The sequence below is a fragment of the Atta cephalotes genome, assembly GCF_000143395.1.
Source record: "Atta cephalotes unplaced genomic scaffold scaffold00040, whole genome shotgun sequence".
Taxonomy (NCBI): domain Eukaryota; kingdom Metazoa; phylum Arthropoda; class Insecta; order Hymenoptera; family Formicidae; genus Atta; species Atta cephalotes.
In genome coordinates this window covers 591,719-611,065 of record NW_012130104.1, presented here as the reverse complement: position 1 = coordinate 611,065, position 19,347 = coordinate 591,719, and the positions used below count along the sequence as shown (strand labels likewise).

Genomic DNA, 19,347 nt, shown 5'->3' with positions numbered 1-19,347 from the left:
CGACAACTTCTCTCACTTAAGGCAGCATCACCATATGCTTCTACAAGCAATCTATGAGCCTCAGCTGCAGATTTTTTCAAATTAAAGAAGTAAATCAAAAGTTCCCGCAAATGACGTTTATTCGGCTCAAAACTCGACATTTTCGTACAAAAAAAAATATATATGATGCTGATACAAAATCGCTAATATTTCAAAGTTATGGTGTTGCCGGATGTCCAATCTTACGATATGTTTTACAAACAATTTTAACTATAGTTTATTAGTGGCGCCGTCTTTTGCAAACGGCAGAAACTTATTTGTACTCTCAATATATTGACACTATTTTTTTATAATAAAATTGTCGAGAAAATCATTTCATCAGTAAACACATGAGAACTATTATACTTACATCTATTGATAAGTAAGTATAATTGCAGTATTTGCCGATATGGAGTCATTTCCACAGGTCTTATAATTTAGAAGTAATAGGTTTTATTGGAGAAGTTACAAAATTTGCATAGATAGGTAATTTAAGTTCTATGTAAAATTTGCATAGATAGGTAATTAGTTCTTGGAGAAGAATATTGATTGACAATCGATACTGACATGTTGCATGTTGTATAAACACTGTAATAATATGATCGGATTTTAACCTGTACGTCAATACTGTGCTGGAAGTTTGTAATCCATAAATCCAACTCCTCTGATATTCTCTCTTATATTCTCATTCAGTAAAAGTTTAGTTCAAGGTTTGAAAACGAGTTTATTTATTACAGGCAAGTTTGAGTAAGTTAACTCTTTTTTAACTAAGTTAAATTAAAGTTAATAACCTTTTTTTTGTCTGCGAAAGAGGAGAAAAATTTTCACAAAGCCCATCATCTGGATCATGTGCTCTCGAAGGGAAACTTAACCGGATGATAGAAAGATGTGTTACACAGGGGATCGATCCTTGGGCGTCTTCCCATCCCATTGTAAGATCCACATCCAGTATAGGATTCCATGAGTCCCATAAGGAAGGACAGCAGACATCATCGTCTACCCACTAAAAAACTCTCTGTATAATTGCATTAGCGCACGACCAGTTGGGTTCACTCCGCAGCTGCCTACCCGATATTTTATCAGGATGCACCCATGTCACATTAGCTCCTACCTCACAAGTCCGGTGTATAGTTATCAAAGAACAATAGTGAGCTTAATTCTATCCTAAAATTGAAATTAACCTAACTATTCACATTAATTATATACATATTCCTTAGCTATCAGACAAGAGCAGAGACCGCCCGCCGCTTCTCCATAACCTGGTACTTACGCTCCGTTTGCTTCTTCTTACGCATAATGACTTCGCAATAATTCGCGAGAGCCATCTAGCACGGAAAGGAGTCCATAGCCATTATCAAGACTAACTTATATGTCCTATCAAGGACATCAAATCCCAAACAATTATAAAGTTCTTCCCGTTTTCTTCCCATGTCCAAGCAAGGTAAAACAAGAGTATGTGAACAGCTCTGCAATGTGCACAGATAGGCGAAGCCGACCGCCTTATATTAAAAAGGCCCCAAAGCACTTATGTCGAGTCAGCATCTGGGTCATGTGGTACATGAGGCCTCCATGAGATCAATTCACCCAGTCTCCCAGGCACTTAGCGAGAGCGTCCCGGACAGTAAATCCCGGTGTCTCCGGGAGACTCAGAAGATGCTGGCGCCAACGCTATAGAGCGACATCGCTCTTCTCACGCAAGTGCTCGATTCCTAGGTAAAATGAAACCGTCCCTACGTAGAGCCTCACATTTCCACAAATACGTACGCCTCAGCCCGTCGGACATGAAGCGAAAAGGCAACATCCTCGCAAGAATGGCTGCCGCCTCGCTGCTCGCGAGACGGTGCGATATGCCCTGATTGTCCTCAAAGAGAGCCGCCGCTGAAGCTGCTCCACACTGCGATAAATATGTCGGTCATTCGCCACGATCTGTGCTCTAATTGGAGCGCCGTATAGGATGATCTACATAACTGCAGACGCGTACACGCAGCATTTATTCTCCCTTGGCCCGCCTATGTTGGCGATTAACCTGTCCAGGGCAGTCACCATTCCCAGAATCTTGGAGAAAAGGAGGTGGAAATGATCCATCCCAAATTCAGAACAAGTGCCAGGTATTTCAGAGTGGACCCCATGCGAATCACCGCTCCCCCTCCCCTCCCGCGCGAAGGGAAGCGTCGCTCATAAAACAATGGCTTCCATATTATCGAAAGACACTCTCAATCTGAAACCGCCTACTGGTCCCAACGAGCACTGCTTGGCACACAATAGGGCCTCCTCAAAAGAAGAACCCTTTGTGACTAAGAAAGTATCGTCAGCGTAGCACAGGGAGGAACAGCCCTAAACGCAGAATAGAGTCGTAGTTATGTTCCACAAAGTCGGCTCTAAAACCGAACCTTGCGAAACGCCGCACGTAAATTAGAGATCTAACAAACGTATCATCACGGAAATATATATCAAGTATTTATCGAATAAATAATCCATGATGACTCATCTGATATAGTCAGGCACTCCTTTATCCGATAGAGCAGAATGAATGGCCAGTCATGGGAGGAAGTTGAAGGCGTTGGCGATGTCCAAAGACACCGCCACCATCATACTCCCATCCTGCACGCCGTCATCCATCCATTCTCTCAAACGCCACATCAATCGAACGATTGGTATGGAACTCGAACTGTTCGATTGAAGATACCTCCGATGTTATCCAGGTAACGATGCAACCATCCATGAAATCATCCTCTCAAACAACTTGCCCGATTCATTGAATGGGCAAATTGATTAATATAATAAGAGAAGGGTAGATCTAGCTTGTTAGGTTTGTTGAGGAAGACCAACCTCGTGACCTTCCAGTCAGAAGAGAAGCGGCCCTCCTCAAGAAGAACCGTAAAAGTGCGCGTCCAAAGGACAGCAAACATGCATGATATCCCTGATCCCGTCCGGTCCAGGCGCTCTTTCAGGCATAATCTTGAAACATACCTCATCTCGACGTAACATAACAGCCAACTCATCTTCCTACACGGAAAGAATCGGCTGATAATCCCTAGCCGAAAAACACGGGAATAGGACGCGACCAATATCTGAGATCACTCCAGGTGGAAGGATCTCAATAAACGAGCAGTCCAAGGAGAGCTTATTTAAGACGATCTTATAAACATGATCCCATGGATCGGTTTCCAGTGTCTCTTAGACTCCCTCAATAAAGTTCAGAGCTCGCGTTCCGATTTTACATATCTCCGGACAACGCCTACGATACCAATTACAGACGGCGCACAGACGGGAGATTTCCTCATTCCATCAATACGCCAAGAGTCTGCAAAAGGCAGATCTCCTCGGTACAGAGAGATCAGAGATCTCCCTCAGCGCGCCGTCCACCAACCTGACCTCTTCGTCAGCACCGCCTACTAGGGGAGGAGTCTAGGCCTTTATAAAGCTCTGGCATCAAAGATTTTGATCCTCCCAATGCACCATCTAGGAAAGCCTTTCCTAGCAGTAACTCTGGTAAGAGGGAGTTCCTATCTCCATAAGAATATATCTATTAGTCAGAGACTCTATCTCCGTCGCCACCCTTCATCCTTTAACATACGTGGCAGCACTGGGAATGGCCCACATGACATCCACACAGGACACACCTCCCCTGCGCTAGCACGGCGAGACAAAATCCCTGTTAAGGAGGCTAAGCCCTACTCTATCCGCCCATTCTACCAAAATGTTTTCCCTAGGATTCTCGTTTCCTCTGTTCCATAAATGGGATTGCGCATTGAAGTCGCTGAGCAGCAAGATCAGTCTGCCGACATACTTTGACAGACCATCCTTCAGCTCGGACAATCAATGAATAAATCTGTAGACTGTCTTGTTGAGTGAGAAGTAGCAGCTAAAGATTACCACTCTTCCCCACTCGACGGCCATAAATCTCTCGCTTCGCATCGCTGGGTAACATGGCAAGTCACTCCTAGACCACTGCCATATAATGGTAGCGGTTGGGGGGGGGGAGGGGACATCCGAAGACGTATACTACCCGCCACCCGAATTCAGCACAGAATGGGGCTCAGTTCACAATCAACTCTAAGTCCTTCTCTTCACAAACCCACTCAATTAAGTCTTGCGCAGATTTAGAATGGTTAACATTAATTAAGACCAACTTGACCATCGAGAGAATCAATCATTATATTCTCCTCAGCAGTAGACGCGGTAATCCCCCAACCGATTACCGCCGTTGTCTCCTTCACCCATGTCTCTTGTTCACTGTTAGGGAGGGCACTCGACAGCGTCCGCCTTATGTTCGGTCTTCAGGCTGCACAAGACACTGGGCAGTATGGCCTCCCTCTACATAAAAAGGATCTATATCCTTCCTTTCCGTAATAAAAGCAAAGATCCGATTTATCGACCAAGCCCATACAATTTACACGGGTATGTCTGACCGCAAAACATCTGAAGCATTGCAAATCTTACCTGCACGCCACTAATGCCCTCCTTGGTAATTGCAACTATGCGTCCACGCCTATCCGCTTGGGGATGGCGCATTTATCACTTAGGCGTTTTTACCTTTCAGTGGCAGTTGATAAGCAGAAGGGATCTCTTCATGCCTCGCTTTTCCTCTTCAAACATTACTGAAGACCTATTTTCTCGTTCAACACTTCACAAACAACACATGTACTCCTCTGAGTCGGAAGGGAATGCATCCCTAATACGAATAATAAGACTGTCCCTTCTTCGATGCTATTCTCCCTGCAGAGGGACCTAATTTCCTTCAGTAGGGTGTCCCTATCAGTCCTTATTTTCGCTAAATCTTTGCAGAGCTTGATGATTTTTCGCTCGAAATCCAACACTGGGCTAATTCTAATGGAGTCGGCCGCAAGCTTTTGAACGGCTTGTTTGGCTATGTATATCCCAACTATTATACGCTTCTTTAAATCCTCCTTAATGAAGGTGTGGCTTGTTGCGTTTCGTGAGCCGCATCCCGCAATATCCTCAGTGCCTCGGCCATAACGGTCCCCAGAGACATCGCCGAAAAGAGGATAATCTCCACGGTAGCCCTCTGGGCCGAGCTAAGGGCTGCCATCGTGCGGACATTCCACAAGCCTCTTGCGTTAGAGGGTTTCTTAATTTTCACGAGGGTTTCTTCTTAGTTTTCAGGTTGCAAAGTTCAATCTATCAAGATCGTCGTTCTCGATGTTCTGCCAGCATACATTCCAGAGAAGGAACGCGATCCAATGGCATTGTTGCCTTCCGGCTCGCGCCTCTTCCTTTTCTTCATCTTTTTATCGGCCAAATTAAAATAAATAACTAGAATAGAATAAATCTCGACTCAACAGAGTCTGTCGATACATTCGCATGCTCCTATCCGGAAAACATTCTTACAATATCTGCAGTAGATACAGGGGAGTTGACAATATCGCTTCCTTATTCTCCTTATTCTCCTTAGGAAGGATTTTGTCTTTGGCAATTCTAAGTCCCTTACGAGGTGTGCAATAAGCTTAAGGGATCTGCTACCGCAAGAAAGGAAGTTCCCCTCTCCCTCTCAATAGCACAGCCATTCCTAAGTATGCGCACAAGACTCGGTAGTCCCTTATTCTGAATGATCCTCAAATCCACCTAGTCAAGGCTATCCTCGGCGCAGACAGCCCCGACTTAGGCATTGTGGTCAACGACACCTGGAGTGCCACAAGCACCCCAATCCTTAATCCTATCATCGGCAATAGCAGCTTCGATTGCAGAGCCCGTCAGCAACCAAACCAGCCCTTCGCAGGAACCTCCGCAGAGCGGATTATGCGGCGTCAACCGCCCGGGAGCGGGAACACTATCCCCAGGAAGCCGAGATCGGGGACCCCCCCCCCGCTGTGTTTCTTTCTCTGTGTCTGCCATTTCATAATTGTTATATGTCAGCAGTATCAAACAGCCGAGAGCTTGCCGATATACTCTCGATCGATCCAAGATGAGGCTCACATCTAAGATGTGCCTTGGCATAGGCGGATACTCTGTTGGCCATAAGAGAAAGATGTTATAAATCTCCAGCATTCACAAAATCAAGAGTCTCACCATAACAGGGGCTGGCTACAACAATCTCCATGCAGCACATCTTGCGCTTAAGTGATATCATTGGTACCGGGGAAGCGGAAAGAGAACGCGAAACTCATTCTTCGAAGGGTGGATTAACTCACACCTCAGGGCAAGACATAATCTGTCTTTTATCCTAAGTTTAATGTAGGCCATAGAAAGGACTTTAAATGCCAGATATCGCGAGCCACCAAATCATCGCGACCTCATTGCCAAGGATACCTTAAAACTACCCAACACTTACCAGCATCATATATACGTATTATACATATATATTAAACACATATCATCACCACATATATACATATATACTCTTAGACATACATATTGGAAGGGCCATACCGTAGGTAACCAATGTAATAAAGTGTCTCTAACATCTATCCTGAATACTTATTTGCCGTGTGCTTACGCGATATCACGCGATAATTCGAACATGAAAAAATGTAAAACAGTTATCAAAATATTATTTGAAATTTGAAAACGATGGAAAAGAATGTTCTCAGTTATCAAATTTTTAAATTATTTTAATGTTGATTATAACTATACACTTAAAATACACACATATTTTATATATTTATATAATTTAAATTAATTCAATATATAACCTTAAAATTTGGCTTGAAATTATCTACGAAGTAAGGCTATACTTATGCATGAAATATGCGTTCATTTGAAATTTGAACGTAACGATTTGAAGTATGTACATATGGATTCATAATCGACGCATACGCATTATGCATACGAATGCATAATGCATTCAGACAAGGACAGATAAATGTTGATGCCATTGAGTCACTTATGGCCCTTTTAATATGTATGTTTTAAGTATATACTCTATATACACATGCGGGATCCCACATGGCCGCTAAATTGGCTGGTTCACCCATCGTCCGTTCCCCAATCGCGTACCACTGGAGGAAGACTTTTAGAAAGATCCAGCTCGCTACCTAGGAATACAGGTGCCATCCTGGGCGCCCGGTTTCTGCTGCTGGAGGATCCCGGAGTCTCCTTGCAAAGCAGCCAGGATGCCTCCAGCCCTCCAGATATTACGTGCAATGCAGAGGTTACGGGATTTGAGTTCGCGGATGCGTCAAATCATACCCGGGTCATATCCAGACGCACCTAGAATAAATCAGTTCTCATGGAATGTACATGGTCCTCCTATCTAATGGAGGGTTGCGTACGGGAGACAGTTGGCATCTCAGCCGATATCCAGATTCGAAAATGGGACAGGTGAGCTTCCGCACTATGACAAGGTCGTGCCCCGCGCGGGAGAAAGTTAACAACCTTGAAAATTTAACTTAGTTAAGATACAAGTTAATTTATAATAAATTAATTGAATTAAAAATTAAGTTAATTAAAAAAAGTAAAAACTTAAAAGTTAAATTTGTTTTTTTATATTTTTTTATTTTATGATTCTAGGGTTTTAGTCTTACAAATAACGGAAATGACAAATATACAGAGTAGGTCATTTTAATCAATATACTTTATTTAGAAAGTATTCTATATTCTATTTACATATTTTATTCGTATATACTGATTACATAGACTGTTATATATATTGTTATATATACTGTTATATATTTAAATATTTTGTTTACATACAATATATTTACTAAATTTAAGGAATAAAGCCATTTCAAAATTTTTGTCTTTTCTTGCAAGTTATCGGAAATGAGTCTTTCTGTACTGAACAGTTGATCAACGTGAGCCTATATGAAGATGTATTGATATGTTACATTTTAATAATAAGGAATAATAGATTTCAACCTATTAGAAATTAGATACATCCACGGTTTCAGACAGATTGAAATCTGGTGGTCGATTATGTCATTTGAAATGAGATGAAAATTAAACAAAAGTGAGCAAATTCTAAAATATTTATAATTGTCAACACTTAGTAAATTTACTCATTTTTGCAATTTTCATTTCATTTTAAGCTATCGCTATTGCTGCGTATTATCTGAGACTTAACTTCAAAAAAATTAAATAAAAAATTTACAGTGACGGATAAGACGGATAAGATGTAACTAAATAAAATTAAAAAGTTAAGAGTCTAAATTGTAATTAAGTTAAGTTAAAATTACTTTTTAATTTTTTAATTTAACTTTATTTTTTTTAACTTAGATCAACCCTGATCGCAGGCTTATTTAGGGCAGCATTTGTATCCTATTTTGATGCATCTGTATTTATAAAAAAATTAGATTCGAATGTTTCTGTAAGATTGTCTTTCCGCTCGTCTTTGTTGTTTTTCTGATACTATACGAGAAGTTGAGTCTGTCCTACGTTTACGGTCAGGCTGAAATTCGATAGAATAACTAATTTATATTTTTATTTTCAGAGGCTCTCCCATTATTATGTAATATGAGTCTACAATGAGTCCATAGTCGGAAGTCTTTAGTCATACAAATTGGCTATTGGTCAACTTCACCGATAAGACTTAGGACTACCGACTGTCGATTGTAAAACCGGCAATACTGATAAATTTCCATAGTTTTTCGCAGAGAGTTGTGAATATAAAAGATTTTAATAAATAGTATAACCCAGGTTAATACATTAAATGAGTTATAGTTCAGGTATACCAAATAATATTTATTAATTACAAATTATAATAGTATATGGGTAATCATGGAGTGTCAAAACAAACTCCTTCCGTTTCCCTTCGGCGCGGTGGGCGTGACCTAGACGGATCAGTCTGGAAAAAGGGCGTGCTCTAATTGGTCGAAGAATGAAAGAGTAATAAGATAATTAAATGATGTATTCTGATTGGTTCGCCTTGTATCTATTCACGAGGGAGGTTGTTGGAGAAGGGGGGGGGGATAATAGAAGATCTCTGACAAAATGGAGAAAGTCCGGAAAAAAAAGTGAATAGAGATTGAGACTGTAACATTTTTTGTTATGAGAGGAGAACACCGGGCATGAATAGTGGACGGTTTTATGACGGTCATTTTTTTGTTGGCGCGGCACGTCTTCGACGTGTTGGCATTTTAATGAATGTTTTTTATTTATGAGAAATAAAATCTTATACGAAAATTTACGACTCTAGAGGGCTCTTACTTTTACTCGGAAGAAAAGGAAGAGGTAAAAGAGGAACGAACATGTTCAACTGGCGCAACATCTTCGAGCATTACTTTAAAAAAATTCTTTCTATGTTCTATTTTTGTATAATATTTAATGTAAAAATTTGGGAATACAAATTAATTCGGTTCGTTTTTTTGTGCATTTATTTCAAAATAAAATGAATGAACAGATCAATTAAAGTATTGTTCATCGCTGCCTACTACTTTTTCCCATCTCTCAGGCAATTTTCGAATTCCATCTCTAAAAAATGACGTCTTTGAAAGCGATCCAATTTTGGAACCAATTTTTGATTTCTGCGAAAGAAGTGAACCGGTGACTTGTTGCATCCTTCGGAACAACCAGTAATCAGAAGGAGCAATGTCAGGAGAATACGGTGGGTGCGGTAAAACATCCCATTTGAGTGTTTCCAAATATTTTTTTACGACTTTAGCGATATGAGGTCGAGCATTGTCATGAAGAAGAATAACTTTATCATGTCTTTGCTCGTATTCCGGCCGTTTTTTTGCAATGCATGGCTCAAACGGATCAATTGTAGCCGATACCGATCGCCCGTAATGGAATCGTCAGGTTTCAGCAGCTCATAGTAAACAAGATTCTTTTGGTCCCAGAGCATGATCTTCGAAATGTTCGGCCGTTGGTGTTGATGTTGAGGTCGATAGCAACGATTGACCAGGTTTAGCGTAGTATTGTTTCTTCTTGGGGTTGTTGTAGAATATCCACTTGTCATCTCCAGTCACAATCCGATGTAAAAAATCTTTTTCTATTGTCTTTGAATCAGCTGTTCGCAAGTGAAAAATCGCTTTTCAACGTCTCTCGGTTTCAGTTTCATAAGGCAATGTCCTTGTTTTTGAAGGCTCTCAATCGTACAGAAACGGTTTGTTGAGTTACCTCCCCAATGATTCTGCAAGCTCCTCTTGCGTTTGACTCTGATCCTCTTCGAGTAATACCTCTAATTCTTTGTCTTCGAATTTTTTTGGCTGTCCAGAACGAGGCTTGTCTTCAACGCTGAAATCTCCATCCTCCAAACGTCGAAACCATTCCCTATATGATTTATCAGTTGGAGCAGTGTCATCATAAACTTCGACAGCATTCGATGGGCTTCAGCTGCACTTTTCTTCCAATTAAAGCAAAAAAATCAAAACTTCCCGCAAATGCTGCTTGGTTAACACAAAATTCGACATTTCAAACACAATAAAAATCATTTTTGAATAAAACTCAAAGCGATATAAACTGAATATTATTAGCAGATGTTTAACCTCTCTGAAACCGCCAAAATCAGCTATCACTATTCACAACAGCTGGAGCTATCTTTAGGGAAACGAACTAACTTGTACTCCCAATATGTCTGTAATACGAGAGAAAATGTATCTATTGTAAATGAGGATGAGAGGTAGGAGTAAAAACAATATTTACAAGTTCAAAATATTTAAAAGAGATATTATATGAAATAGTTATTTTATTTTTTTAAAAGAGTACGTTGAAAATGACGGCATACAGCATGAGAATTTGCGAATTTAAATTTACAATGAAGAAAAATTTTATGAAATAACTGTACGATCAATCGATCATTTCGTTTACAATCAGAGATAAACAGATTAAGAAACTGGATTAAGATTATAGTCATTACACATAAAATATAGAAATACACTGCAGTATTGTCCACAATTTGAGAAAGTATTCCTTGTAGCGTTGTTGTATTCCAGCAATACGTGATAGAGTTTCATCGAAGTCGTAAGAGGAATCTTGGATCTAAGGGCGACAAGCTATCGAAATATTTCTATTCCGTGTTCATTGATGTAAAAGGCGATTCAGTGTTAGCTAGGTCGGTCGTGATCGCCCGTATTAGTGATCTCGTTCACACTCGGCAATTGATCGGCAGGATAGATTCCCGCATGTCGAACCCTGAGATGTAATACGTTTAAACTTCCAACAAATTCATTTCTCGTCGTCGGAAAACATGAGAGAGGAAATGTTTGCGTAAATTCAAAATATATCTCTTTTGCCGGTGTGTGCGATGCGGAGCTCCCAAAAATGCTGTTTGTGAGACGCTAGTGTTAGCTTTATCTCAGTCGATGAGTCGAATTTCAGAAGATCTTTTTTCTCTTCATTTGTCGCTTGTTTGTCATCACTCTGGTTCTTTTCTGTCACGATATTTTTCCTCTATACTTCAATATTGCGAATGATATTGTGTTTTTGATTTTTAAATTGAATTGAAAAATTCCCGCTGTCTGTTTTTTCGCTCTCGACGTTGCTCTCGCTCCAATTTTCTGAGGGAAGGCTATCGTAACTTGAATTGTTGTTATTTCATATAGTTAGCCAACGTTTCAATTTGTAAGCGTTGCGTAAGGCGCAATGCGATTCGACGCTGATTCGAAATTCCATGATGCAGCTTTGTCCACGACCTTCGAAATCTGGTAGATTTTTGAAAGCCGAAGAAATTCCTTCTAGATTATACACGTTTCTAGAGAGTAGTGATTACTCAGATAACATGTCTTCTCTGGTATAGATGTAGCGTGCGTCGTGCGTCGTGTAATGTCACGCAGATATATTATAAAGTTTTTTTGAATTGAATCATTTGATTCCGTGATAATTTTGTGTAAGTCAGTTGTTTTCTCGTATTACTCTCTCGGATAAATCGTCAAATGGACAAGGTGACATCATAATTCAGTGTCCGGTTATCATCGCATTAATCGCTAGAACCGCGATTTCTTTCGGAATAAAGTTTTCTTCGACATCGCGAAAACCTTGTAACTATATGATAACTTATGATATTCGAATTTTCGCTACTCTTTTTATATCACGAAACGTTGGCGTTGGTGTCGCAAACAAGACTGAAGTTTTTTCGTTTTGTATCCAATTAGAGAAAAAAAAATGTGTAGTGAGAAATGTGTAGGGAGAAAATAATTTTTTCGCGGAAGCCATAAGGCTAACCGGAAAAATCAACAATGACTTGACGCGAGGAATCGATTTCTAAAACGTTATCAGACTCAGCATAGATACAATTAATAGTCGGAAAGAGCTTTTTCGAATCTCACTTCTAATCGTGCTTCTGTGTTTTATGAGATTCCAATGTCCTGCACAACTAGCGGATAGATCTGGAGTAAGATCGAAAGCAAAAAGAGTGTAGCTGTTGGCGTAAGTCTCTACTTATAGAATTACTCTCGTTCAAAAAATGAATATCGGTTCCCGAGAATAATGTGTGATAAGCTTCAACATAGAGCGGTTCGTTTTTCGAAAAATTTAATCTACTGGGAATTTGCATGCCATCGGCGTACAGCGAAAAGGAATTTATTTCGTAATTTTTGAAATTAAATAGGTTCAATTTTCTATCGCCGTTAAACGCTTTGTTATCGACAAAGCCGACTATTATTCGTTTCGGCAGCTAGTATTGCTCTGAGTATTACATTGTCTATCGATTCCCCCATGATGCCGGCATGTGTCGTGAATGTTTTAACTTCGACTCTCGTAAGGGGATACTTGGCGATAGTGTTATTCAGCATTCTAGCGTGTAGCACCCGAGCTTATTTTTGTTCTTCTTACGAGTAGACTGGCGTCAATGCATATTTTTAATATCGTTTTATTCTCCATAAGATAAAATGAATATTTCGAATGTACGAGTCTCATTCTAACTTCCACTCTGTTAATTAAAAATTTATCTTGATTGAAAACGTCGCTGTGAAAGTGACCAATGAGATCTAGCACGTGATTTCTTTGAATGTATTGCGCACATTTCTCGAGTGCTATATTTGGATTTGATGAGTCTAATCGTCATGTAATCAGGGATATCCGCGTCCCATAAGCAAGAAGTTAGATAAGAGATTTTTGCGGATAATTTAATAACGCCTCGAATATACGCGCGGTATTCATAAATGTTATTTGGTGGCGATACGAGCTTTTGATTGAAATATATGTCGATTTGAACATGGAATATAGTAAATAGTTCTACTTTTGCCCTGCCATCGGATGCGACCGATATACTTTCTCTGCATTTCTATTCGTATGCGAAGGCTCAATATGGTGTGAGTGAGGTCTAGATAGTTTTCTCCAGTTTTGTCCGAGTATGAGGAATTCTATGAGCGAGTCGTCCGCGAGCGAAGTTATGGGCTTGTAATCCTTTCAATGCTAGTTTGTATAGGAGGCAGAAAGAAAAGATTGAATTCACTCTTTATTATTCGCTTGAATAGGAATGAAGAAAGGACATACTTTTTCTTCAACCACGAATTCCTCAATTAAGAGAATATGTCGGATACGTCGCGTTTGACTCCATGTTTCCTAGTATATGATTTTTCTTCTTGCAGCACGAATTTTCTTTTTCTTCTTTGTCACTTTTTTCTGTGATACTTCTCAATGATTTTCTTTTGATCCGACGTCGTTTATGATGCACGATACATCTGATCATTGAGTGGAAGCGCTGTGGATTTCGCGGATATTTTATATCTAGACTGCCTCATCAGGAAACTTATTTTTTCTTTGGCTTTTTTCTTCAGATTATCCCTCGATTTCGCGAGCCGACTTTTGACCACTTCCTTCAATAACTTATTATTTTCGATGTCTTCTATTATGTTAATTCTCGCACATAAAGCTTCTTTTTCGACAGCACACGCCTTTATTAGATAAGGTAATATGTTCCCGCCAAGAAAGCTTCCTATTTCATGTACGCATTGAAATCGACGAAAATATAATAGCTCATGGATATTATTGTAAATTCCATTTGGAAATGCAACTTCTTTTGCCGTAAATAAATCATTTGTCTTCTCGGTTTAACATCGATGAATCTGATCATATTTTCATTATGACGTACGTATAAAAAGGTATACAGAAATTGAATCTCACTTATCGCAACTTCCCATTGTTCATGCAACATTATAGAGTGGAGTAAAGGACGTGATAAAGGACGACGTTGTATTATCCGGAAAATGACGCATACTGCTGTTACGTGGAAGTACCAGAAGAAATTGTTCCTCCTCTATCGCGAAGAGAAATTAAATTCGATACCTGAATCCAAGTATTAAATTTACTGGGATAACCGCGCCAGCTAACTGACATTTGCTTATTAGCTTCTTGCTTCCTACTCTTTATCACGCGATCGACGCGAAAAACTGTTCTTCCTCTTTTTCTTAACTCGAGCTAATTCTTGCTCATTAAAAATACCCTCTATAATTTTATCTTCTAAATCTCGCATTTCGTATATGTGAGGCTTTCGCCAATCGAGAACACGATAAATTTGAAATATTTCCTCGCTCCACTCGTAACCTTTCTCGAAGGCAACTTTTGCTCTATTGATACGAACGAGATCTCCGAAGCGATATTTAATCTTTTGCGCCCGTTTTTTTAATATTTCGTTTTCTCAACGATGTGCTATATTTTCACGAACGTGGATTTTCTCTCGTTATTATCACTGGTTGCATTCTTATGGACAAGTAAAGCGTGTGATTATAAGCGCGTACAATGTCCTGTAGAACATCGATGTTGTGTATTTTTATGCGTGAAATAATTCATAACTTTCACCACATTCGCTCCTTCAATGTTCTGTTGAAATGCTCGACGATGGCGGTTTTAATGTCCGAATTGCGTGTTACTAAAAAAAGAATGCCGTTTTCTTTAAGAAATTCTGCATTGGGTGCGCGACAAATTCTTTACCCTTGTCCGTTTATAAGTATACAGGTACTCCTCTTTCGCTTTTCGCTAGTACGTGTTGAAAAGCTTTTATCACGCTTGTTTTGTCACGTAGCGGTTCTACCCAGACGTATTTGCTTAGTATATCGATGATCACTAACAGAGAGGAATTGTAATTTTTTAGATTTCGGAATTCGATCAAATCTGTCTCTCACACATCATCAATGTATTTACGCTGTAATGCAATCGCGGAAATTCTGCGTAACGATCGATACAGCGTGTATGCGTCTTGTGATTCGAGTCAGCGTACGACTTTTCTCCCCGTAAGAAATTCGATTTAACGGCGTTAGTTAGATTATCCACCGCCGAATGATGCCCGCATAATGCGACGGATCGTAGTATAGTTTTTCAAATGTCATCTCAGTTTTTTCTAATCGAGTAACTGATTTTGTTCTCTTTGCAAAGATACGGGCGTATCAGTTTTTCGTGTGCAAGAAAGAATCAACGAACTTTCCTCGTTCTTGTTCATAATTTTTACATTTTTCTCCTTCCTCGCTCTCGTTACAATTGACGCGGAACTCGCACTTTCGATATAAGTCAGCGAAGTTATTCGAATCTTTCACGAAGTTATTCGAATCTTTCACGACGTTATCATTTACGTCACGATTTCATGCTCGTCCCAATTAATTCTATCAGGTACAGCTTTTCGAAACAAATATTTCATCAGTAAGTGTGCATGTTATAAAATTTCGGTATGTTTTCCAATATTTCCTCGATGCTTTTCATCGTATGATGCTCGCTCGAAATTTCGAAATTTTTCTTAATAATATCTGTGGAATGCGATGGCGATAGTATATCGGATGTTTGCATAAGATCGTGAAAAACGCCATTTCGTTATCAGCGGAGGTATCTCAGGTAGCGTTGTCTCTTCTACATTTTCATTTTCGTTATGTACATTTTTCTATCTTCGCGTTTCTTGAAATCGTATCGCCATAATGCCTTTCTGTACATTTTCCACCTCTTACTTTCACGCGGAATTAAGAATACGACTCATTTCCGCATCGAGTCGCGTTAGATGAGTTCCCAGAATTTGCATTGTATTATTAGTGCTCGAGGTATTATTCGAATTTTGCAGTTATTTCTTTTGACTCTCCGTAAACAAATGATTGGGTTCTAACATAGCTGATGCATTCTCCAGATTTTCCGTCGAAATTAAAATCATTTTTTTATCCTTCTTCGTAACGTTTTTATCTCTACTATTTCGTTCCTTCGATAATTAGTGTTCCTTAGATAATAAGGTCGATAATATAGGTCCAATAATATAAGGTAAAAATCCGCCTCGCCGCCAATAGTTTTTTTATCCTTCCAATTACCACGTTTTGCAACGCGACGCAGGGCCTTTTTGTATTTCGTTAACTGATTTTTTTTCACATCGTTCGAGCGAGACGTTACCTTTGAGTACTAAAAACACAGATACAATGAATTAGTTTTTCGTCAGCGTTGCGCTGCGAAGAGACAGGCGTTTCTTTTGTCGATCGAATGTGTGATGATTTTCGCTCTGTGCGATTTCTTATCACCCACCTTCATCGCGAAAAAAATCTACGACTGACACGTACGATCCGTATTCAACTTTTATACGAATCCGTTGGAAAATGATCTACGCGGCACGTAGACGTAATGAATTGTATCCTCGGGAAAAATACACGTTCGAAATCGATATTCATCCGGGATTGATTGTTTTAGATCGAGCAATAAATACCCATTATCTCGATGTGACATAGTATGCCTCTTCTGAGAATTTCGGATCGTTGGTATACACTTGACATGCTAAATGTCGAATTTGAGCACGATCACGTGGATTTTTGACGATTTATTCGCATTAAGTGATATATCACGCTGGCCATATCCCTGATGGAATAGATTCTGCGAGATAAGAATAACACTGAGATTCTTGTGATGACTTTGATAAAAAGATCCACAATCGCGTCGCACCATGACAATTCTTTCATAAGATTGTCGATTATCACTAATTTCGGAGAAAGCGGATCGTTCGAGTAATCTACCAAACGGGGTAATCCCTCGCGAAATTCAATTATATTCTTCGTTGTTAGTATTGCCAACGCTGTCCTTCGAATTCTTTTACACATGTGTCGTATTGTAATTGACAATTGATAGGCTTCTTGCCATTCTGCGTAATAAAACAAATTTCTCTCGAAACGCACGTCGGACATGAGAGAGAAAAGCCTTCACAAAGATCATCTTCTCGCAATCAGTCGGTCCGAGGTTCAAGAATGTTTTCAACGCACATCATTTTACGAAATAAACGATCTCCGTGCGCGACTTTAAAAGCAAAAAGAAAAAATGGCACTTGATTTCTAGAATATATGAAAGGAAATAATTTTAGGTGGAGCGCGGGGGAGGGGGGAATAAGCTGATCAACGCGACGGCAAGGCCTCTTCCATGAGCTTGTGAAAAGCACCGCGGCTGGCGAAAAGTTGATCGCCGCAGTGCAACGCGCATAAGCTTATCTTTGCGCGTCAAAGAGGCTCGCGATCAGCATATATTTCTATCGTTAAGTGAGCGCGTGGCCGATAAGCTTATTGATACCACTACCGCGTTGCGAGAAAAAAGCTTTCATCGGAAAGATTAATTAGAATTATATAATAAATCATTTCTTCTTGTTTTCTTCAAGTTCAAAATATTTTTTATTCGATATTTTTTTTAAAAAAGAGGAAAAGTGAAAAGGAAACATATATAATTTTAATTTTTTTATGTTGATTATATTTATGTTGATATATTTTTGCTAATTCTTATACAAAAAATTCAATTATTCAGAAACAATATTTACATTTTTATATTATATAAATTAAATATTTATATTTTTATATTTTTACATTTTTACATTAAATCATTTAATAAATCATTTAATAAAATTCTAATAAAAATGTTTTTTTGCAAAAGAGAGGTACTTATATTTTATTATTTACAAAAAACTTAAATTCAAGTTTTTTTTCTTACATAATACTTAAATACTATGCAAATAGGTGGAAAACTCGCGAACTTAAAATATAAATAAGAGAAATAAAACACATAAAATTATTATTTCCTGAAACCATACGGAAGGGAATAGCGATTATTAATTTGCATTTTACCGCGCGTCTTCGTTTCGCGTTATGATTTCGCGAAACGCGATACATTCGGATTGCGCTAAAACACAAATTTATCACTGCCTCTCCCGTTTCTTCTTCATCATGCCTTTCTTTCTCATTATCTATTATAAATTTCCTAATACTAATAAAATTTGTAATTCGAGAGTTTTTATAATTTAATGTTATTCCTTTAACTTTACAAGTCTTGTGTACGAACGATGTACGCGTAGAATTTCAGACTCCCGGACACGAACGACTCGATAAAACTACTCCGTATGTAGCTCTCGAGTTCGTCATATCGCCCAGAAAATTCTTCGTACGCGGCTCGTACTCGCTCAGTTCGCCTCTGCTTACGTAAATATACGAGTATCTGTACACAATATAAAACGCGATTACCTAATTTCTCTAGATATTCGTATAATATCAGTCGTGCTTATGACGTCGTTTCATGCCGCTATTACAGTTGGTTTGCGGAGAAAGCGGCCATCTCTTCGCGTAGTCGCCACGAAATATATTATCTCATTGACAGGTAATAAAATAATATATTGATTATTTCATGCTCTGAACTCGTGAACAACATTGCCAAACGTTCGTATTTTTTTACGATCTCTGTATTAGGCAAATTAGTTCGTTGACCGAATTTATCCTAGAAAAAATTCAAGCAGAGCTTAGCGACCGAACGTAATCAGGATTTCGGACGATACTATTTCTATCGAGAACAATAATATTTTCATTTTCTTCATATTTCCGAAGGTACTGTTTCTTATTCTCGTCATCCAGGTATTTGCTCAGTCATCCGCTAGTTGTTTTAATTTCAAAAAACTGTTGATATATTTGGCAAATAAACCTTGCCTCAAGGATCGTGTGACTCTAAATTGCCATATTTCATCACGAGATAACCTTTCTCGAGGGCTTTGCGTAATTCGTAGGATACCTATGCATCTACGAATTCACGATCGACGGAGAGAGTGTGAGTGCATTCAGTCTGCGAGAACGTTTCATAGTAACTACGACGCAGTCCAAACAACAATTTGTCTTGTATGGAAGTATAGAGTGAAAGAAATCGCGTGGAGGAAATACTGTGCACCGAATGATATCCTCGACAGAATCAAAATTAAAATTCGGAGCTATGCCAATTAACTCCGAACATTATTCTTCGATATAAATCGTAGGTTGGTCTAACGAAAAAGTACCGGTTTTAATACGTACGGATACAAAGAACACATGTCTACATAATGTATTTTCTTCGTACCTGTAACTTCATATCGGCTTATAATATTTTCCGTATGGCCATTAAAGAATGCCTCGCGAAGGTCGAGAGGAAGGTTGATTAGCATCGGATGGTTTTTGAGAAAATGTGCATCTCACGATTCTCTTTTTTTCGTGCAAATTCACTCCCATTTTTTCATCACTCTATATCATGTTGTCAAAGACG

General features: G+C 39.1%; 1 pseudogene; it reads right to left on the bottom strand.

Annotated features, from left to right (window-relative positions):
* Positions 1-1,708: 1,708 nt before the first annotated feature.
* LOC105622140 lies at positions 1,709-2,064 on the bottom strand (annotated as a pseudogene).
* Positions 2,065-19,347: the final 17,283 nt, after the last annotated feature.